At 36.9% G+C, this 24,257-nt stretch overlaps 1 pseudogene; it reads left to right on the top strand.

The window, feature by feature from the left end:
- Positions 1–4,042: 4,042 nt before the first annotated feature.
- LOC112415095 (calcium-activated chloride channel regulator 4-like) lies at positions 4,043–23,894 on the top strand (annotated as a pseudogene).
- Positions 23,895–24,257: the final 363 nt, after the last annotated feature.

The raw sequence follows: 24,257 nt of genomic DNA, 5'->3' as shown, positions 1-24,257 counted from the left end.
TAACCAGTCTCACAAAGAAGAAAAGAAAGAGAAGCCAAATAAACAAAATAAGAAATGAAAGAGGAGAAATAACAACCAATACCACAGAGATACAAAAAATCATAAGATAATACTATGAAAGTTATATGCCAACATATTGGACAACCTAGAAAAAATGGTCAAATTTTTAGAAACATACAGCCTGTCAAGACTGAGTGAAGAAGAAACAGACAATTTGAACAGACCAATCACTAGAAGAGAAATAGAATATGTAAAAATGCAAACAAATAGAAACTCCCTACAAACAAAGGTCCAGGCCCAGACAGCTTCATGGAGAATTTTACCAACGATATAAAAAAAATATTATACCTATCCTTCTCAAACTGCTCTTAAAAATTGAAGAGGAATGAACACTCTCAAATTAATTTTACAAGGCAACCATTACCCTGATACCAAAACCAGGCAAAGACACTGCAAATAAGAAAATTATAGGCCAATATCTTTGTTAACTATAGATGCAAAAATCCTCAAAAAAATTAGCAAACCTAATTCAATAAAACATAAAAAGGATCATACAGCAAGATGAAGTTAGATTTATTTCAGGGTCACAAGGATGGTTCAACACAGGTAAATAAATCAATGTGATACATTAATTTTTTAAAAAACAAAAAACACATAATCTCAATAGCAGCAGAAAAAGCATTCGACAAATTCAACATTCATGATAAAAATTCTCATCAAAGTGGATATATAGGGAATATATCTCAATACAATAAAGGCCATTTATGACAAACCCACAGCCAACGTAATACTGAATGGCAAGAAGCTGAAAGCCTTCCTGTTAAATTCAGGAAAAAGACAAGGATCTCCTCTCTTGTTGCTTCTATTTAGCATAGTACTGGAAAACCTAACTGCAGCAATCAGACAAGAAAAAAGAAATAAAATGTATCCAAATTGGAAGGGAAGATGTAAAACTGTCACTATTTTTGGATGACATGATACTCTATATAGAGAACCCCATAGCCTCCACCCTAAAACTATTAGAACTAAATAAGAGAATTCAGCAAGGTAGCATGTACAAGATTAATATACAGAAGTCTGTTGCTTTTCTATACACTAATAATGAAATATCAGAAAGAGAAAGCAAGGGTACAATCCCATTTAAAATTGCATCATAAAGAATAAAATGCTTAGGAATAAACTTAACAAAGGAGATGAAAGACCTATACTCTTTTGGTTTTTACATTTTATTTATTTTTTATTTTATTTTATTTTTGGCCACTTCGGGTCTTAGTTATGGGACCTTCGTTGTGGCATGTGGGCTTCTCTCTAGTTGTGGTGTGCAGGGTGAGTTGCCCTGTGGTGTGTGGGATCTTAATTCCCTGACCAGGGATTGAACCCACGTCCCCTGCATTGGAAGGTGGATTCTTAACCACTGGGCCACCAGGGAAGTCCCAAAACCTATACTCTTAAAACTAAAAAAGTTTATAAAGGAAATTGAAGATGATTCAAAGAAATGGAAAGGTATCCCATGCTGTTGAACTGGAATAATTAATATTATTAAAATGGCCATACTATCCAAAGCAATCTACAGATTTAATGCAATCCCTATCAAAATACCAAGTATACCTCTCCCGAACTAGAACACATAGTCCTAAAACTTAGATAGATCCACAAGACTTTGAATTGCCAGAGCAATCCTGAGCAAAAAGAGCAAAGCTGGAGATATAACCCTCTCAGATTTCAGACTATACTACAAAGCTACAGTAATCAAAACAGCATGGTACTGGCACAAAAACAGATATATAGATCACTGGAACAGAATAGAGAGCCCAAAAATAAACTCATGCACCTATGGTCAAATAAACTTCAACAAAGGAGGGAAGAATATACAATGGAAAAAAGACAATCTCTTCAACAAGCAGTGCTGTGAAAACTGGATAGCTACATGTAAAACAATGAGGTTAGAACATTCCCTCACACGGACTTCCCTGGTGGTTCAGTGTGTAAGACTCTGCGCTCCCAGTGCCGGGGGCCTGGGTTCAATTCCTGGTCGGGGAGCTAGATCCCACATGCATGCTACAGCTAAGAGTTTGCATGCCACAACTAAGAGTCCGCATGCTGCAACTAAAATATCCCACATGCCGCAACTAAGACCCAGTGCAGCAAAAATAAATAAATAAATAACCATTCCCTCACACTACATACAAAAATAAACTCTAAATGGATTAAAGACCTAAATGAAAGACCCAAAACCATAAAACTCCTGGAAGAGAACATAGGTGAAACACCCTTTGATATAAATCATAGCAATATTTCCTTGGATCAGTCTCCTAAGTCAAAAAAGTAAAAATAAACAAATGGGACCTAATTAAACTCAAAAGCTTTTGCACAGCAAAGGAAACCATCAACAAAATGAAAAGACAACCTACAGAATGGGGGAAAATATTGTCAAATAATGTGACCAACAAGGGGTTAATATCCAAAATATACAAACAGTTCATACACTCAATATCAAAAAAGTAAACAATGCGATAAAAAAATTGACAGAGGACTTGAATAGACATTATTCCAAAGAAGACATCCAGATGGCTAATAGGCACATGAACGGATGCTCAACATCACTAATTATTAGAGAAATGCAAATCGAAACCACAATGTGGTATCATCTCTCACCTGTCAAAAAGTCTACAAATAACAAATGTCAGAGAGGTTGTGGAGGAAAGAGAATCCTTATACACTGTTGGCAAAAATGTAAATTGGTGCAGCCACTAGGGAAAACAGTGTGGAAGCTCCTTTAAAAAACTAAAAATAAAACTACTATATGATCCAGCAATTCCACTCCTGGGTATATATCCAAAAAGATCAAAAACACTAATTCAAATTATACGTGCACTCATATGGTCACAGCAGCACTATTTACAATAGCCAAGACATGGAAGGAAACCAACAGAGAATTGGATCAAGAAGATGTGGTGTGTGTGTGTGTGTGTGTGTGTGTGTGTGCGCGCGCACGCGTATATATGTGTATGTACATATATATATATAAAACGCAGCCATTAAAAAGAATGAAATACTGCCATTTGCATCAAACTGGATGGAACTAGAGAATATTACACTTTGTGAAGTAAATCAGACAAAGACAAATATGATATGCTATCACTTATATGTGAAATCTAAAAAATAATACAAATGAATGTAAAACAAAACAGAAAAAGACTCACAGACATAGAAAAGAAACTTGTGGTTACCACAGGGGAGAAAGAAGAGGCGAGGGACAGACTAGGGGTATGGGATTAACAGATACAAACTACTATATATAAAATAGATAAGCAGCAAGGATACACTGTATAGCACAGGGAGTTATACCCATTATCTTGTAATAACCTATAATGGAATAGAATCTGCAAAAATACTGAATCACTATGTTGTACATGTGAAACTAACACAATATTGTAAATCAACTATGCTTCAATTAAAAAAAATTTTTTTTCACTTAGGTCTCTAAGCCAAATCACCCAATTTGGTATTATTTACATTTAAAAATCTTACATAATATTCCAATATTTATACTCTTGGTAAATAATTTAATAATAAAACCATTTCTAAAATTGAGAGACACCACCATCACTTCTGTTTCTATCAACTTTATTACAAATTTTATTAATTTTCACATAACTTGCTATAGAAAGTAATAAGCATTTGTCTATACTTAAAAAATTAACAAGTATTAGTATAGAAAATGTATCCCAAGAAGAAAATGTGCAAAGAATTTTATAAAAAGATCCGATTTCTAGTATGCTTCTTGATCACTTTTACAATAACATAAAACAACTGTGTACCCAGAAGCCAAGTACATTCCCACTTTCCAAACACTGACCTTTATACAGTTAATATCCCATAATCAGCCAACGCTGATAAAATATATACATATATACTCCTAAAAAGAGAGAGAGAGAGACAGAGAGAAACAAAGAGAGAAAGAGAGAGAACTGGAGAGGGTGAGAGAGAAAAGCCTCTTGAACAAACCAAAGTTGGGATCAGGACCAACTCAAGAGGAACAATGGGGTTATTCAGAAGTTTTGTCTTCCTCTTAGTCCTATAGCTGCTACAGGGGTCCAATACTCCCCTTGTTCGGCTGAATAACAATGGCTATGAGGGCATTGTCATTGCTATAGACCCTGCTGTGCCAGAACATAAACACTAACTGAACAGATAAAGGTAAGGAAGAAATGGAATTTCTCTTGTTTGAATTGTAGAGAAGAAAAAAGTTAGTAGTTAATAATTGCAATGGAAACTTCTTAGTACTCCAGGAAGTTTAAAAGCAGCATGGTACAGGGAAGACAATGCTGGAAAGTGCAGTGGGAATTGAAGGTTCTATACAGTGTTCTACCCTGTCTCACCATAAGACCAAAGACAAGGCATGGGGCCTCCCTGATCCTCCGTTTTTCCATCTGTAAATTAGCAATTGGACTCGTCTGTTCCTTAAACAATTATTTATTGAATGCTTGCTTATGGCATGCCAGGAGAGAGAGCAGTGAATTTTTTTAAAGCTCCTGATCTCCTGCAGTATATATCCTTTTCAGATGATATAGATAATAAAAACATGTCAACGTAGAGAAGGCCAATGGTAGTAAGTTGCTATCCAGTAAAATAAATCAGCAAAGGGGGATAGGCAGTGTTGGTGGGACTGGGGTAGGGAGAGAATGTGGGTTACTGTTTCATGCAGGGTAGTCAGGGAAGTTCTCACTGTTGATGTGACATCTGGGCAGAGGCCTGAGATGAGTGAGGGAAGAGCCCACTGAAAACCTGGGGAGGGGACAGTAGGTACAGCAGCATGGAGGTGACAGCATGCTTGATGTGACCAAGGAAACAGCTGTGAATGAGTAGGAGGAAGGCTGGGGAGAGCTGAAGTTGGAGAGGGAGCAAGGCTCAGGCCATCGGAAAGATTTGGGCTTTTACTTTGAGTGAGATGAAATCCATAGAAGGATCTGAGCAGAGGCAAGGTGTGCTCTCTTCTGCTTATTCTGAGATCATTCTGATGGCAGTGTTGAGGAAACTCTGTGTAGGGCTTCCACTTGCCCTTCATCTTGTATAAGCTCTGTTGCAGCACAGAGGTATAGAGGGACACTGGGTAGAAAGCTGCTGCAGATGAGAACTGATTGTGACTAGGAACAGGGATATTGTGGTAGAGATCATTACTGTGGTGTGATTCTGGACATATTCTGAGAGTATCATAGAGAAATGTGCTGATAGTTTAGATGTGTGGGGTAGAGGAGGGGTGGAGGGAAAGTAGGAATCACAGAAAACTTCAGGGGTTTTGGCCTGAACACTTGGAAAAATATAATTATCATCAATTGAGAAGTAACCTCCAGCCTATTTTGGGAGCTCTCTGAAGTCCCTATCCTACCAAGAGCCAGTCTTCTGGTTATCAGTTCTCTGTACTCTGGCTTCTGGCTGATCCCTGCCCTGAGCCCAATCAGTTTAATGGTCTCTTCAATACATCAGGAGCACACTAGAGCAACTTCCAGAGAAAAGGAAAGGACCCCTTGGAAATCTTGAAGAATAGTTCTATTGTATCTTAGGTCAGGAAGAATTGAGAGGAGGATCTACTTTGACATAAACAATACTGTAGACTGTGGTGTTGCCAGCAACATGAAGAGGTTGACATCGTCATCCAGCACCCAGTATTCCTCAATTATTCAGTGGATTTGATCATGCAGAATAGATTACCAATGAACCTTTCATCCAGCTGTTTCCTCCACTAGATAATAAGGAGGAACAATTTCTCTCATTAATCATAACATTTTGGGGTTCGGGATACTAAACAATATAAGGTGATATTATTTTCAGCTTGATGGCAGAGCAAGAAGCCCTGCCTATGATCAAAAAGCTCTGCCTCTCCTATGAATTTTTCCACTACTCCACTCGCAGTGCTCCCAACCCAGCTGCCTCTGCTGGGAGGTGGGAATATAGTGAAAATCTCTTCTATGGGCCATCACCATAAACTGTTTTCCTCAGCTTGCATCAGCTAAGGCATCCCTACTAGGAATTATAATAGTAATGATATCAGTGAGTTTTATGACTGCCTATGTGTAGTTTATAACTAATTTCATGTTTGAGGCAACCATAAAGATAGGTTGGAATAGTAAATTAAGGAGACAAGGAGACTGAGATTCAAAGCAGTCATATAAACTAGCCAAGGTTTAAGCCAGAGTATTAAGCTAGTATTGGAACCAAGTCTAGATGCTTCCAAAGTCCATGCCCTTTATCATATTAAGCAATTCCTTGTAATGCCAAACATAAGTATTTGACTTTTGATGTAGGATTATAGAAGACTGAAAGCTGTTAAATGTGCAGAATTAAGCCACAGTTTTGGATTGACAGGTGACAGATTTCAAATTCTGAATCAGAAACCCTACTCACCACTCAGTTGTTTTTTGTATTAATGACTGAAAGTGAGAATTGTTGTGATGAATGCCTGTTCATTTAGTCTTCTCTCCCTTGGCCATCCTCACTTCTCTTTTTTTCCTATAATAATAGGACATGGTGACTACAGCTTCTACTTATCTGCATGAAGCCACCGAAAAAAGGTTTTTTTAAAAAATGTATCAATATTAATTCCAGAGAACTGGAAGAACAAAACTCAATACAAGAGGCCAAAACCTGAAAGCTACAAACACGTAAGAGTCAAAAATCTTCTCTTAAAAATATTTTCTCTACTGCTTCTCAGTTTTGACCTAAATTACTCGTTTCAGGGTTTTTTGGACAAATGTTATCATTTCTATTCTGATGTTTGAGAAATCTTTTAAAATGTTCTCAGGTTGATGTTTTAGTCACACCACCTACCCTCCCAGGTTGAGATAAGCTTTATACTAAGCAGCTCACTGCCTGTGAAGAAAAAGGAGAATACATTCATTTCACCCCGACTTTGTACTTGGAAAAAACCAAAATGAATTGGACCATCAGGTAGGAATTTTGGTTAAAACAAATATTTTGCCATGATTCCAACATGCAGCTTTATATCCATGTTCAGTATACAAGCCTTGGAGCCAGAGTCCCTAGGGTCAAATCCTGACTCCCCTACAGCTATGGGTGACTTTGGACAAGCAACCCAGCTTCTCTGTACTTATTTCTTAAAAAATGGTGAATAGAGGAGCTCCAACTTATAGAAATGTTGGGAATATTAAACTAGATCATCCTTGTAATTGTACTCAGTATGGTCTCTACAGAAATTTGAACATGGGATGGCCATAGTAAATGTTTTGCTTTAGGAACGCTTTTTAGGTTTTAATTTTTCAGTTCTCCACTGCTGGATATTAATCAATCACCTGCCACCTCCATGGAAGGCAGATTCGTGGCCCCTGAAAAGGGCCAAGATGACAGTTCCTGGCCAACAGAAAATGCTCTTAGGCTGTTAGTTGCTGATACTATTATTCAACCCATTCTTTGAACCAGATGAACTTGTCTATAAGTGATCGTTTTTACCTATAGAAATGGCAATTTCATCTAGTTCAATCTAAGAAGTTAAGATCATTGTTTCAAATGAATGAAAGCACATTATTTTTCAGGTAAAAATGAAAATCATTGTCAAAGGAGGGCCCAACCCACATGTCACTACTCAATGAAAGCCTTCCTGAATTCGTACAGCCCAGAACCACTTCTTCCTCTTCCACTGCTCCTTCAGCGAACATTCATTAAGTCTCTTATCTCTGTCAAACAGTCAGCTAGTCATGGTCCTCAACATTGCCTGGACCCAATCTTGAAAGCTCCATCATCCTATCCCATCCCAATCTTATCTCTCCCCCATACTTTGGTCTTACCATGTTTGTTGTACTTGCCACCTCTAATCCTTTGTGCCCTTCTAGATATACTTTCTTTTCTACCTGGCATGTCCAATGAAGTCAGTCATGTCAGCTACAAGTATAAATAGCTCAACTCCCTTAGCACTCTTATCCTTATGTTTTAATCAACTTGCCAGTTGAACTGAATTTCTAGCCAGTTTCTTTTGGCTCCTATTAATATATTTCCAAGATTGTGAAACAAAATTATAAAATTAATTGGTATCTTTAAAAAAATATGCTTTCAAAGCTCACTGAAGCCCTCAAAGCTACTCAATAATGTTTGAACTTATCTCTCTCAGCTCCCTTCTTATTCTGCATAGAAGCTGTTTTAAAGCTTCCACCACTTTTCTCAAGATCTCTAGCTACTCTTTTCAATCCCAACAAACAACAGAGGGACCTTTATTGGGAAAACAGAGCCCCTACTTCCTCTCTGCTTCCAAACTCATGTCTACCTTCATTACCCCCATCTCCACTTGTTAGAAGATATTATTTTCTCCAAACCTTAAAGCCAATTATTCTCTAGTTGTTAAAGGCAATGTCCCCATTGAGGACTGAGCTCTTGTTCTTTTCTCAGTCCCCTCACTTCAGCTGTTTCCCATTTTTGTTTCCTCTCTTCCTCCCAGTCAGGTGTTTTTCCCATAATGAGACATGTGTTCATAAGAAAAAAATCTCACATTCTGCGAAAATATACCCTAAAACAACAGGTTTCTGGAAAAATAAGATTAGAAAAAGATTCCTCAAAACCTATTCAATTTATAATAATAACAATTACAACAATAACAATAGTACCTAGAGAGATGATTTGGGCCACGCTGGCAACCTCTAAGTTTTGCTGCCACAACAGATATCAACATACACTCATATAAAGTTGAAATGCTTTTTAAAAAGTGAAAATGGCTGGTGGGAACTTAGAAAATGTAGATGGGAATGGAAGGAATTCTAAGCCAAAGGCACTGCTTTTAAGATGGGCATGGGAAGTAGGGCAACCTATTATCAGATGAGAATGAAACAAGTCTGAGAGTAGAACTTTATGAGAAGAGAGCTGCAAGTGCAGGCAGCTTTACATTTTCTTATAATCCATTAAATTCCTATTACAGTAGTTGATATGAGGACTTTTTCTTCCATACCAAAGGTTATAATTCTACTCCCAATATTCTGGTAACCGTTGCCTAGGAAACTTAAACCAGTATCTCTAAAATTGAATGTGTATAGGAACTATGGAGGGATCTTGTTAATATACAGATTTTGATTCTCTAGGTCCGGAGTGAGCCTGAGATACTTCACATCTAACAAGCTTCCAGGGGATCTTGATGTGGTCCAGAAGGACTACATTTTGAGTAACAAAGACTAAAAGACAAAACATAAAATCTTCATAATACTTATATTTTCCTCCTATTTTCAGATCTCACATGAGCTAATCTGTTTTACATAAACATATCTTGTAACAGAACAGAATCTATTTCCTATCTCTCTGCATCTTCATTTCCTCAAAAGTTTTTACTCATTATTGCTAAAGCAAAAACTCCCCCTTATATTTCCCCTTATTGCTTCTTCCTGCAACTCAATCTGTTGATTTATCTATATCCTTCCATTCACCCTGAATTCCTTGGAAAAGAAGTTTTAATTATATCCCTTTGTCTCTAAGCAGCTCCAACTCAAGGACAATATATTACTCATCTTTATATTTTCAGGTACATAGTACAGTGCTAAATATATATAATTAATAATAGAAATAATGGTTATATAATGAATGCTACCTATATGCTAAGCACTTTAAATGAGTCAATTCATTTCAACATCACCACAATTTTTTATGTTTTATAGCAGTGTTTCTCAATCTTTTTTTCATTATTGCCCACTGGAGGAGCCTTTTTAGACTTGTTTTTCCGAACGCGTCCCGTGACATTTTAATACCTCACATGTACTATATATCTACCTATGTTGCCAGGTATTGAGCTTAAGAGATACACACACCATTGTAATTCCTAAGATTTATTAACCCCTGGTACCAATTTTTACCACTTTGGAGAAAATTTCGTTCTCAATGAGAATGCATTTTACAGATATGACACTGAGGCATAGAGAGGTTAAGAAACTTGTCTAAGGATACACAGCTAAGAAGAGGCAATAAATGTTGAATGAATAAGATAATAATTGAAAAATTGGGTGGATGTATGGAAGGATGAATGATACAAAGAAGAATATTACATTTCCTGAACTGAAGGAGGTTCGCAGTCTAATTATGTTGTTTATGTCAGTCTCCCCTACTATATAGCTACAGATACCCAAAGCCCAGTGTATTGGGGCCATAGAAAATGCTCTAGAAATGTTTTATTGATTTAACATGCTGTGGACTAAAAAATACACTTTATAGTATACTGTAATGTCATGTAATATAAAGAAATTATAAACAATGGCAGTCATTTAAAATCCAAATAATTGTAATAGGAAAAAAAGGCCTTTAAAAATATTTGAGATAAATTTGGTCACTTGAATTATGATAATGTATTTGAAATATTTTCCCACAGGAAGAGTGTTTGTCCATGAGTGGGCCCATCACCGCTGGGGAGTGTTTGATGAGTACAATGATGATGAGCCTTTCTACAGCGCTAAGTCAAAGAAAATTGAAGCAACAAGGCATGACTATTTAAATTGCCTTAAATTACTTCAGGCTGTAACTTCTTATTTTCCTTAGTTGATTTCTTTCAAAAGCCATTTATTCACTTTTGTGCCAATGCAGGTAACAGATGCTATATCACAAAACAGTGCTTTTCTGTTTTGTTAGAAAAATGTATCTTAAATTAGCTGGTTGTCTATGTAAAATATACATAACTTCAAGAACATTTGGTAGCCAAGTTGACATATTTTTCACCTCTCTACCACAGCTGCCAGAATTCATTTGCACTGAAGTTTGTGCTCTATGTAAAGGTTTGTGTTACATGCTAGGAGATCAAAATTACTTACATTACAAAAAGATGGGGGAAAATGGGTAAGAAGAAGTGGCAAATGCTGGCTGAGTAGGAAATCAACCAGTTTCAAAGAACCAAACAGGAATTTCTTGGGATTTAAGGTTCACTTTGAAATACCAATCTAACATCACAGTTAATAGACAATCCTCTGGGCTCTGAGATGAAGATAGCAGAATAGTTTGAGGATTGGTTTAAAATTAGGTGCCATCAATGTTAGAAGCCCTACTGGGGCTGAGGACTAGTCACAAATGTACAAGCTGAAAGATACATGATTTCAAGGAAGGCCCCTATCGCATCAGTTTCGGGACACCTGTTTTAAAGAATATTACATTGATTACCTTTGTTTACATCATTTTCCCCCTAAATGCCTAGTCTCTGCTACAGAATATTCATCATGGTTCTTAATATAGATAGCACCATATGTTCCCTGAGCTTGGGGGCAACAGAAACATAGACATGCTTAGGAAACCCCCTAAATGATTGAATGAAATCTAGTTATCACTTTCTGAATTTGAACTGGAAACACATTTTAAAAATTGGATATATTTGCATCCCAGCATATGTATTGTAATCACTGCCACCTGTGGCCAATTTCATGCAATAAAGCATATGTCTACAATGCTCCCACCATTTTTTACTCTACGATCTGCTGACCTTGGCAACACCTCACTCTTTGTTTCCAGCCACAAATTCTTTTGAATAGCAATATTCCTCAATAATCACAACACTTGTGGTTGCAACACACCCATTCTCTAGAGGGGTAACTTCTCTAAGGGCAAATCTATCTTTAAGCTAAGGTGATATTGAGAGTAAATGGGTTTACAAGTTCTCTCCTCCGGATGCCTACAGTCCATTTACTGTCTCAAAGCCACCAGGAGAAATGTTTGAAAAAGGACTACCTCCAGCCATTTGAGTCTACGCAACACAGCAGCAGCTTTAATATAAGCAGAAAACTCAGTCATTGTACATATCTGCAGGTCCCATTTAAAATTTCTTGAAAAATAGATAACTGCTCTGGTAGAAACCCTTGAACTTTGCTGTCAGAATATTATGTGTATAGTACACAAATCAGAATAAAAACCTTTATATAAGGATCATTGTGGATAGAAACACTTAAGATTTTCAAAAACTGTTAATGGTTAGGTTGCTTCAAAGACTAACTGTCCTATTTTCAGGTGTTCTACAGATATTACTGGTATAAATAGAGTTTATAAGTGTAAAGAAAACAGCTGTGTAACTAATAGATGCAAAATTGATTCTAAGACAAAACTGTATGAAAAAGATTGTCAGTTCTTCCCTTATAAATATCAAACTGAAAAGACATCCATAATGTTTATGCAAGGTATTGATTCTATAAGTATACCAATCATTACTTTAGATTGTATATTTACAATCAAAGGACCTGTCCTCATGTTTATAAAATATCTGTGCAAGTGACCTGAGGGACTAGATGTATTAGTATAGTTCTTTGAACATTGGCTGCTACATAGTAAAGCACTTAACTAGTGTTATTTATTATTATTACTATTATTATTACTATCATTATTATTGAAAATCTACATTGCTATGATATTGACTCCTCATTGAATCGTATTTCATTCAACAAACAAAAAATTTGCAGAACAGATCTTAATTTTTGTCAGGTATGTACTTATATCTTTAAATGCATTGTATATAAAACTTTTTTCATCATATTAAACTTTTAGATCATTGAATTCTGTAATGAAAAAAACCATAACTGAGAATCTCCAAGCCTACAAAATAAAATGTGCAATTTCAGAAGCACTTGGGAGGTGATCAGCAATTCTGAGGATTTTAAAGACACTGTGCCTATGGTGGCAGCAGCCCCTCCACCCGCCTTCTCATTGCTGAGGATCAGTGAAAGAATTGTGTGCTTAGTTCTTGATAAGTCTGAAAACATGAAGGTAAGCTTCATAGGGAAATTTGGGCAAGTGTTGGGAGGAGATACCACAGATCAGAGCGGTGATGAGGCTAGAAGAAAAGTGTGTAAAGGGGACTGGCTTCAATGGCCTAGGAAGAGAGATGAGAGCCCTGATGGGTTACCAAAGAGCCAATTCCAACCAATCCACTGGTGGAAAAGTGCTGGGGAGAGGTAAAGAGGAATGGGCAGAAGTAGGGATTTGACCTCTCAGGATTCAGCTGCACGTCTGGTAAGTTTCACCCTTTGGAAAGTCTAGTCCCCAGTGGATGGGGAGATTTCACTCACTAATCAGAGTCCATCCACTACAGTCTGGATTGATTCTGCCAGCTCTGGGGAATGGTTTCATTTTGAGACAACTGGTACAGAGGCCTTAAAGAATAATTACAGTCTCTAAGTTTTGATTTCAACCCAAACGCCACCTTACCCTTCAGCTCTTATTTGTGCAGTTTATAGCCCCAAATCAGCTCTAGTTAAAAGTGTGTGCTCTTTTCCATACTATCATATGTCTCATAATACATATAACTATATTTTTCAGTTTTAACAACTCAACAAATTTATAATTGCTTTATTTAATAACACTAATTACTGTTCATCGAAAGTTCTTACGAACACACATTCTATGTTATCTGTTATCATTTGCCAGTCAAAAACCACTTGGTTGTTTTTCTTATCCTTTTTTATTCAGGGTTCTAATCGCCTAAATCGAATGAATCAAGCAGCAGACCATTGAAAATGGATGCTGGGTGGGGATAGTTGACTTTGTAGTACTTCCCACATCAAAAGTAAGCTAATCCAAATAATAAGCAACAATGAAAGAAGAAAGCTCTTGGAGAGCTTCCCTACAGAAGCTTCAGGAGGAACATCCATCTGCTCTGGAATTTAATCTGCATTTCAGGTGAAAATCGTTCAGCAAAAACAATTGTTCAGCAACAAAAAAAGTTTGGCTTTCTTAATTTTTAAGGATATTTCTATGTTAATTTCTACTGTACATATTACTGCCTAATTATAACATAATTAATTCTAAGAAGCACAGTCTTAAACATATAGAAAGAAGCTCAATTAATTTTCTTAATGAATCAGTTAATATGAATAAATTGATGGATGAATAAGTGTCTATAAAGTACCACTTTTGTGATTTTGTCTTGTTATCATGCAAAATTCAGTGCAAAATAAATGTTTCTTAAATAAATGAATATGCTAATGCAGCAACAGTCACCAATTTTTAGAGCAATAAATAAGTTTATGGTATGATTCCATTTTGGGCCAATCCTCATTTTAGTTTCTGTGACATTCTGTTAGGGCAATCTGACGTTAGGGCAATCTGACGTTAGGGCAATCTGATTTTTGGATTGGGTTGTTTGTTTCTTTAATATTGAGCTGCATGAGCTGTTTATGTATTTTGGAGATTAATCCTTTGTCTGTTGATTCGTTTGCAAATATTTCCTCCCATTCTGAGGGTTGTCTTTTTGTCTTGCCTGTAGTTTCCTTTGCTGTGCAAAAGCTTTTAAGTTTCATTAGGTCCCATTTGTTTATTTTTGTTTTTATTTCCATTACTCTAGGAGGTAGATCAAAAAAGATCGTGCTGTGATTTATGTCAAAGAGTGTTTTTCCTATGTTTTCCTCTAAGAGTTTTATACTGTCTGGTCTTACATTTAGGTCTTGAATTCATTTTGAGTTTGTTTTTAGATATGGTGTTAGGGAGTGTTCTAATTTCATTCTTTTACATGTAGCTGTCCAGTTTTCCCAGCACCACTTATTGAAGAGACTGTCTTTTCTCCATTGTATATCCTTGCGCCTTTGTCATAGATTAGTTGACCATAGGTGTGTGGGTTTATCTCTGAGCTTTCTATCTTGTTCCACTGATCTATGTTTCTGTTTTTGTGCCAGTAGCATATTGGCTTGATTACTGTAGCTTTGTAGTATAGTCTGAAGTCAGGGAGTCTGATTCCTCCAGCTCCGTTTTTCTCCCTTAAGACTTCTTTGGCTATTCGGGGTCTTTTGTGTTTCCATACAAATTTTAAGATTATTTGTTCTAGCTCCCTAAAAAATGCCATTGGTAATTTGGTAGGGATTGCATTGAATCTGTAGATTGCTTTGGGTAGTATAGTCATTTTCACAATATTGATTCTTCCAATCCAAGAACATGGTATATCTCTCCAGCTGTTGGTATCTTTAATTTCTTTCATCAGCGTCTTATAGTTTTCTGCATTCAGGTCTTTTGTCTCCCTAGTGTAGGTTTATTCCTAGGTATTTTATTCTTTTTGTTGCAATGGTAAATGGGAGTGTTTTCTTAATTTCTCTTTCAGATTTTTCATCATTAGTTTATAGGAATGCAAGAAATTTCAGTGCATTAACTTTGTATCCTGCAACTATACCAAATTCATTGATTAGTTTCAGTAGTTTTCTAGGTGGCATTTTTAAGGATTCTCTATGTATCGTATCCTGTCATCTTCAAACAGTGACAGTTTTACTTCTTCTTTTCCAATTTGTATTCCTTTTACTTGTTTTTCTTCTCTGATTGCTGTAGCTAGGACTTCCAAAACTATGTTGAATAATAGTGGTGAGAGTGGACATCCTTGTCTTGTTCCAGATCTTAGAGGAAATGCTTTCAATGTTTCACCATTCAGAATGATGTCGGCTGTGGGTTTGTTGTATATGGCCTTTATTATGTTGAGGTAGGTTCCCTCTATGCCCACTTTCTGGAGAGCTTTTATCATAAATGGGTGTTGAATTTTGTCAAAAGCTTTTCTCCATCTATTGAAATGATCATATGGTTTTTATCTTCAATTTGTTAATATGGTGTATCACATTGATTGATTTGCGTTATGTTAAAGAAACCTTGCATCCCTGGGATAAATCCCACTTGTTCATGGTGTATGATCCTTTTAATGTGTTGTTGGTTAGGTGTGTGGGTTTATCTCTGAGCTTTCTATCTTGTTCCACTGATCTATGTTTCTGTTTTTGTGCCAGTAGCATATTGGCTTGATTACTGTAGCTTTGTAGTATAGTCTGAAGTCAGGGAGTCTGATTCCTCCAGCTCCGTTTTTCTCCCTTAAGACTTCTTTGGCTATTCGGGGTCTTTTGTGTTTCCATACAAATTTTAAGATTATTTGTTCTAGCTCCCTAAAAAATGCCATTGGTAATTTGGTAGGGATTGCATTGAATCTGTAGATTGCTTTGGGTAGTATAGTCATTTTCACAATATTGATTCTTCCAATCCAAGAACATGGTATATCTCTCCAGCTGTTGGTATCTTTAATTTCTTTCATCAGCGTCTTATAGTTTTCTGCATTCAGGTCTTTTGTCTCCCTAGTGTAGGTTTATTCCTAGGTATTTTATTCTTTTTGTTGCAATGGTAAATGGGAGTGTTTTCTTAATTTCTCTTTCAGATTTTTCATCATTAGTTTATAGGAATGCAAGAAATTTCAGTGCATTAACTTTGTATCCTGCAACTATACCAAATTCATTGATTAGTTTCAGTAGTTTTCTAGGTGGCATTTTTAAGGATTCTCTATGTATCGTATCCTGTCATCTTCAAACAGTGACAGTTTTACTTCTTCTTTTCCAATTTGTATTCCTTTTACTTGTTTTTCTTCTCTGATTGCTGTAGCTAGGACTTCCAAAACTATGTTGAATAATAGTGGTGAGAGTGGACATCCTTGTCTTGTTCCAGATCTTAGAGGAAATGCTTTCAATGTTTCACCATTCAGAATGATGTCGGCTGTGGGTTTGTTGTATATGGCCTTTATTATGTTGAGGTAGGTTCCCTCTATGCCCACTTTCTGGAGAGCTTTTATCATAAATGGGTGTTGAATTTTGTCAAAAGCTTTTCTCCATCTATTGAAATGATCATATGGTTTTTATCTTCAATTTGTTAATATGGTGTATCACATTGATTGATTTGCGTTATGTTAAAGAAACCTTGCATCCCTGGGATAAATCCCACTTGTTCATGGTGTATGATCCTTTTAATGTGTTGTTGGATTCTGTTTGCTAGTATTTTGTTGATGATGTTTGCATCTATATTCATCAATGATATTGGTCTGTAATTTTCTTTTTTTGCAGTATCTTTGTCTGGTTTTGGTAACAGGGTGATGGTGGCCTCATAGAATGAGTTTGGGAGTGTTCCTTCCTCTGCAATTTTTGGGAAGAGTTTGAGAAGGATGGGTGTTAGCTCTTCTCTAAATGTTTGACAGAATTCACCTGTGAAGCCATCTGGTCCTGGACTTTTGTTTGTTGGAAGATTTTTAATCAGATTTTCAATTTCATTACTTCTGATTTGTCTGTTCATATTTTCTGTTTCTTCCTGTTTCAGTCTTGGAAGGTTATACCTTTGTAAGAATTTGTCCATTTCTTCCAGGTTGTCCATTTTATTGGCATACAGTTACTTGTAGTAGTCTCTTAAGATGCTTTGTATTTCTGTAGTGTCTGTTGTAACTTTTCATTATTCATTTCTAATTTTATTGATTTGAGTCCTCTCCCTCTTTTTTTTTGATGAGTCTGGCTAATGGTTTATCAATTTTGTTTGTCTTCTCAAAGAAGCAGCTTTTAGTTTTATTGATCTTTGCTATTGTTTTCTTTGTTTCTATTTCATTTATTACTGCTCTGATTTTTATGACTTCTTTCCTTCTGCTAACTTTGGGTTTTGTTTGTTCTTCTTTCTCTAGTTCCTTTAGGTGTAAGGTTAGTTTGTTTATTTGAGATTTCTCTTGTTTCTTGAGGTAGGCTTGTATAGCTATAAACTTCCCTCTTAGAACTGCTTTTGCTGCATCCCATAGGTTTTGGATTGTTGTGTTTCCATTGTCATTTGTCATTGTCAGTGATCTCTTGGTTATTTAGTAACGTATTGTTTAGCCTCCATGTATTTGTGTATTTTATGTTATTTTCCCTGAAATTCATTTCTAATCTCATGGCGTTGTGGTCAGAAAAGATGCTTGATATGATTTCAATTTCCTTAAATTTACTGAGGTTTGATTTGTGAGCCAAGATGTGATCTATGCTGGAGAATGTTCCATGCACACTTGAGAAGTGTAATCTGCTGTTTTTGGATGGAATGTCCTATAAATATCAATTACATCTATCTGGTCTATTGTGTCATTTAAAGCTTCTGTTTCCTTATTTTCATTTTGGATGATCTGTCCATTGGTGTAAGTGAGGTGTTAAAGTCCCCCACTATTGTTGTGTTACCGTCGATTTCCTCTTTTAGAGCTGTTAGCAGTTGCCTTATGTATTGAGGTGCTCCTATGTTGGGTGCATATATATTTATAATTGTTATATCTTCTTCTTGGATTGATCCCTTGATCATTATGTAGTGTCCTTCCTTGTCTCTTGTAACATTCTTTATTTTAAAGTCTATTTTATCTGATATGCATATTGCTACTCCAGCTTTCTTTTGATTTCCATTTGCATGGAATATCTTTTTCCATCCCTTCACTTTCAGTCTGTATGTGTCCCTAGGTCTGAAGTGGGTCTCTTGTAGACAGCATATATATGGGTCTTGTTTTTGTATCCATTCAGCAAGCCTGTGTCCATTGGGTGGAGCATTTAATCCATTCATGTTTAAGGTAGTTATCGATATGTATGTTCCTATGAACATTTTCTTAATTGTTTTGGGTTTGTTTTTGTAAGTCCTTTTCTTCTCTTGTGTTTCCCACTTAGAGAAGTTCCTTTAGCATTTGTTGGAGAGCTGGTATGGTGGTGCTGAATTCTCTTAGCTTTTGCTTGTCCGGAAAGCTTTTGATTTCTCCATCGAATCTGAATGAGATCCTTGCCAGGTAGAGTAATCTTGGTTGTAGGTTCTTCCCTTTCATCACTTTAAGTATACCATACCACTCCCCTCTGGCTTGTAAAGTTTCTGCTGAGAAATCAGCTGTTAACCTTATGGGAGCTCCCTTGTATGTTATTTGTCATTTTTCCCTTGGTGCTTTCAATAATTTTTCTTTGTCTTTAATTTTTGCCCATTTGAATACTATGTGTCTCAGTGTGTTTCTCCTTGGGATTATCCTGCCTGGGATTCTCTGCACTTCCTGTACTTGGGTAGCTATTTCCTTTCCCATGTTAGGGAAGTTTTCGACTATAATCTCTTCAAATATTTTCTCGGGTCCTTTCTCTCTTTCTTCTCCTTCTGGGACCCCTATAATGCGAATGTTGTTATGTTTCATGTTGTCCCAGAGGTCTCTTAGGCTGTCTTCATTTCTTTTCATCCTTTTTTCTTTATTCTGTTCTGTAGTAGTGAATCCCACCATTCTGTCTTCCAGGTCACTTATCCGTTCTTCTGTCTCAGTTATTCTGCTATTGTTTCATTTCAGTTACTGTATTGTTCATCTCCGTTTGTTTGTTCTTTAATTCTTTAGGTCTTTGTTAAACATTTCTTGCATCTTCTCGATCTTTGCCTCCATTCTTTTTCTGAGGTCCTGGATCATCTTCACTATCATTATTCTGAATTCTTTTTCTGGAAAGTTGCCTATCTCCACTTCATTTCATTGTTTTTCTGGGGTTTTATCTTGTTCCTTCATCTGGTACATAGCCCTCTGCCTTTTCATCTTGTCTATCTTTCTGTGAATGTGGTTTTTGTTCCACAGGCTGCAGGATTGTAGTTCTTCTTGCTTCTGCTGTCTGCCCTCTGGTCGATGAGGCTATCTAAGAAGCTTGTGTAAGTTTCCTGATGGGAGGGACTGGTGGTAGGTAGAGCTGACTGTTGCTCTGTTGGGCAGAGCACAGTAAAACTTTAATCAGCTTGACTGCTGTTGGTGGGGCTGGGTTCCCTCCCTGTTGGTTGTTTGGCCTGAGGCAACCCAACACTGGAGCCCACCTGGGCTCTTTGGTGAGGCTAATGACAGACTGTGGGAGGGCTCACGCCAAGGAGTACTTCCCAGAACTTCTGCTACCAGTGTTCTTGTCACCATGGTTAGCCACAGCCACCCCTGCCTCTGCAGGAGACCCTGCAGCACTAGCAGGTAGGTCTGGTTCAGTCTCCCCCAGGGTCACTGCTCCTTCCCCTGGGTCCCAATGCACACACTACTTTGTGTGTGCCCTTCAGGAGTAGGGTCTCTGTCTCCCCCAGTCCTGTCGAAGTCCTGCAATCAATTCCCACTAGGATTAAAGGTCTGATTCTCTAGGAATTCCTCCTCTCGCCAGACCACCAGGTTCGGAAGCCTGTCATGGGGCTCAGACCCTTCACTCCAGTGGGTGGATTTCTGTGGTATAAGTGTTCTCCAGTCTGTGAGTCACCCACCCAGCAGTTATGGGATTTGATTTTACTGTGATTGCACCCCTCCTACTGTCTCATTGTGGCTTCTCCTTTGTCTTTGGATGTGGGGTATCTTTTTCAGTGAGTTCCAATGTCTTCCTGTCAATGATTGTCCAGCAGCTAGTTGTGATTCTGATGTTTTCACAAGAGGGAGTGAGAGCACGTCCTTCTACTCCACCATCTTGGTTCCTCCCCCAACCCATTGTAAAATTTACATGGAATCTCAGGGAACCCCCGAATAGCCAAAACAATCTTGAAAAACAAAATCCCTGGGGTCATAATTCCTGATTTCTAAATTATCTACAAAGCTACACTAATCAAAACAGTGTGGTACTGGCATAAAGACATATAGACCAATGGAATACAATAGAGAACCCAGAAATAAACCCTTGTATATGTGATCAAATGATCCTTGATTAGGATGCCAATACCATTCAATTGGGAAAGAACTGTCTTTTCAACAAATGGTGTTGGGCAAATTGAATATCTACATGCAAAAAAAAAAAGAATTTGGACTGTTTCCTTATCCCATATGCAAAAATTAACTCAAAGTGAATCAAAGACCTAAGTGTTAGTGATAAAACTATAAAACTCTTAGAAGAGAACACAGGAGAAAGTCTTTATGTCATTAGATTTGATTTCTTGGATGACACCAGAAACACAGGCAACAGAAGTTAAAATAGATTAAATTAAAAACTGTGCACCAAAGAAGACTATTATTAATGGAGTGAAAGGCAACCTATGAAATAGGAAGAAATGTTTGCATAACATATACCTAATAAGGGGTTAATATCCAGAGTATAAAGAACTCCTAAAGCTGAACAACAAAAAAACAACAACCTGATTCAAAAACAGGCAAAGGACTTGAATCGATATTTCTCCAAAGGATACATACAAATGGCCATAAGTACATGAAAAGATGCTCAGCATCCCTATTGATTAGAGAAATGCAAATCAAAACAACGAGATACCACCTCACATCCATTAGGATGACAACAGAAAATAACAAGTGTTAGTGAGGTAATGGAGTAACAGCAACATTTGTGCACAGCTGGTAGGAACATAAAATGGTGCAACTGCTATTGAAAACAGTATGGGTATTCTTTTAAAAATTCAACAAAGAATTACAATTTGATCCAACAATTCCACTTCTGGGTACATACTCAAAAGAACTGAAAGAATTGTCTCAATGAGATATTTGTACACCTGTGTCCATAGTAGTATTATTAACTTCAGTAGCAAAAAGGTGGAAACAATCCAAAATTCTTTGACAGATAAATGGATACACAAAATATGGTATATACTTACAATGCAATAGTATTCAGCCTTATAAAGGAATGAAATTCTGACATATGCTAAAACATGGATGTAACTTGAAGACACTATGCTAAGTGAAATAAGCCAGACACAAAGGACAAATATTTTATGATTCCACTTCTATGAGGTACCTACCATAGTCAAATACATTGAGACATACGTAGAACATAAAGTTGTTACCAGGGGCTGAGAAGAGATAGGAAAGGGGAGCTATTGTTTGTCTGGTCCAGAATTTCAACATTTGGGATGCTGAAAATTCTAGAGATGGATAGTGGTGATGGTTGCACAGTGTGAGTGTACTTACTTAATGCTTGCTATAGACTGAATGTTTGTGTGCCCCTAAAATTCATATGCTGAAACCTAATGCCTAAATATGATGGTATTTAGAGGTAAGGCCTCTGGGAGGTGTTTAGGCCATGACGGTAGATTCCTGATGAATGGGATTAGTGCTTTATAAAAGAGACCCTAGAAAACTCCCTCATCCTTCTACCATGTGAGGACACAGAGAGAAGATGGCTAACTATGAAGCAAGAAGCGGGCTCTCACCAGACACTGAATCTGCCAGTACCTTGATCTTAGACTTCCCAGCCTCCAGAACTGTGAGACATAAATGTTTTTTGTTTATAAGTCAGTCAGTTTATGGTATTTTGTTAAAGCAGTCCAATGGGCTAAGACAATGACATTGAACGATACACCTAACAACGGCTAAAATGGTAAATTTTATGTTATGTTTATTTTATGATAATAAAAAAGAATATATAGTTGTATCTGCTTCCGTATCAACAAAGTAACTCTGAAAGAATTAGTTAGAAAAATATATATTCTTTTCTAGCTTTACTTCATCTTGTCCCTTACTTTAAGATGTCTGGGAATGTTCAGTTGGCAATTGGAATATGATCAGAAGTAGTGTTCCTTAGAACTTGCAACAGGGAGGGAGAGAAATGGTTGGAAGGGGACTGGAAGAATTTCCCCAGGTTTACTCCCAGCTTGGAAATAATGTGGGAGGTAAAGCAATTCCTTTTAAAAAGATAGTCATTGTGCATCATTTTTTACTGTGCACCATTAATTCCAAATCAGTTAGTTATCTGATTCTATCCTACAATATCCTGGTCAGGATGTTAGAGAAAGAATTCTCCTGCCAAAGAGTGTAAAAGCACAAAGTCAATGAATCTCATGACTCTCCAAGAACAGGGTCACCCATGCCCAGGGAGCCTCTGATTTACCAAACTACCTTTATAATCTCTGTGACATAAGAATGGTAAAAGGAGTAATAGGTAATACATAACTAGAAGAAAACCAAAGTTCTGCTCAATTATGTCTTATATATTCAAATATATATCAGTAAAGGTCATCAAAAATAATATTGAGTAAATGATTTTTCATAACCTTTCAAAAATATCTCTAGGCTATATTTTTATTTTATACAACTATATTTTACATATATTTTTCTTTCTCTGCTATTTTGACTTATGAGTTTATAACCAAACTTGATAAAATGTGACTGAGTGTAAGAAAAAAAAGAAGACAAGTGGGATGGGGAATTCAAATGAAAATACTAATAGTATTATGCTCATTATAAACAAAGAAAATTTTAATGCAGGGAAAACTGAAGAGAATCCACCAAGACCTGAAACTGATGAGGACACTCAGACAAACTTGGAGAGTTTCACCAGAACAGCACCTGGAGGTGCATTTGTGGTTTCAAATGTTTCAAAACATCCCTTACCTGACCTCTACCCACCAAGTCAAATCACAGACCTTGAAGCCACACCTGATGGGGATGAGATCAGAATAACATGGACAGCACCAGGAGATGATTTTGATGTTGGAAAAGGTAAGGATGAAGTTCATACAGTATTGATTAAGTGAAAGGTACTCGTTTCAAAAGCAATGGTGTATGGGTGGGTAAGAGGAAAATAATTTTAAACTAATAGCTCAGAAAAGTATTAGTTTTATAATCTCATGTTCTGAATCATAAATGTGACACATTTTAACATGTCGCCACTTTTCATGCAGAGAAGGTAGCATTTGGCAGAATTCAGCTTTTATGGAAAACTAAATATGGCTTTGGATATGAGTATAAGCTTGCATTCTAAATATTTTTGAGAAGAATTAATAAAAAGGATTTTTTAATGGATGCTCCAGTTCCTACATCATTTATAACATTTTTTTCCTTAGTTCAACAGTATATCATAAGAATAAGTGGAAGCATCCTGGATCTAAGGGATAATTTTGATGATGCGCTGCAAGTAAACACTACTGATCTGTTACCAAACGAGGCCAACTCCAAGGAAACCTTTGCATTCAAACCAGAAAATATCTCAGAAGAAAATGCAACCCACGTTTTCATTACTATTCAAAGTGTGGATAAAAGCAATTTGACATCAAAAGTATCCAACATTGCACAAGTAGCTTTGTTTATTCTTCAAGCAGATCCCAGTGCTGGTGAAAGTCATCCAAATCCCAGAGTTCACATTTCTACCTTGGTATCGTCAGTGGTTGGATGTGTTGCAATTGTTAGTGTTATTTTAAGTGCCACTATTTGTATTTTAAAGAAGAAAAGAAATGCAATTAGAGCAAGGACTGGATTTTAATAAAATAAACAAAATTGAAGGATACTGTAATTTTTTTTTTTTTTTTTCTCTACGCGGGCCTCTCACTGTTGCGGCCTCTCCCATTGAGGAGCACAGGCTCCGGATGCTCAGGCTTAGTGGCCATGGCTCACGGGCCCAGCCGCTCCACGGTATGTGGGATCCTCCCAGACTGGGGCATGAACCCGTGTCCCCTGCATCGGCAGGCGGACTCCCAACCACTGCGCCACCAGGGAAGCCCGGATACTGTAAATTTTTTAATTCTGCTGTGGATCATTAGCTCATGAAAATAATTTAAAGAAGTCTAAAACAATTAAATATAAATACCCAGAGATAATTGAAACTGTAAGTCAATATTAAAAGTAT

The sequence above is a fragment of the Neophocaena asiaeorientalis genome, unplaced genomic scaffold (genome assembly GCF_003031525.2).
Source record: "Neophocaena asiaeorientalis asiaeorientalis breed wild unplaced genomic scaffold, Neophocaena_asiaeorientalis_V1.1 scaffold546, whole genome shotgun sequence".
NCBI lineage: Eukaryota > Metazoa > Chordata > Mammalia > Artiodactyla > Phocoenidae > Neophocaena > Neophocaena asiaeorientalis.
This window is presented reverse-complemented; position numbering and strand designations above follow the sequence as displayed.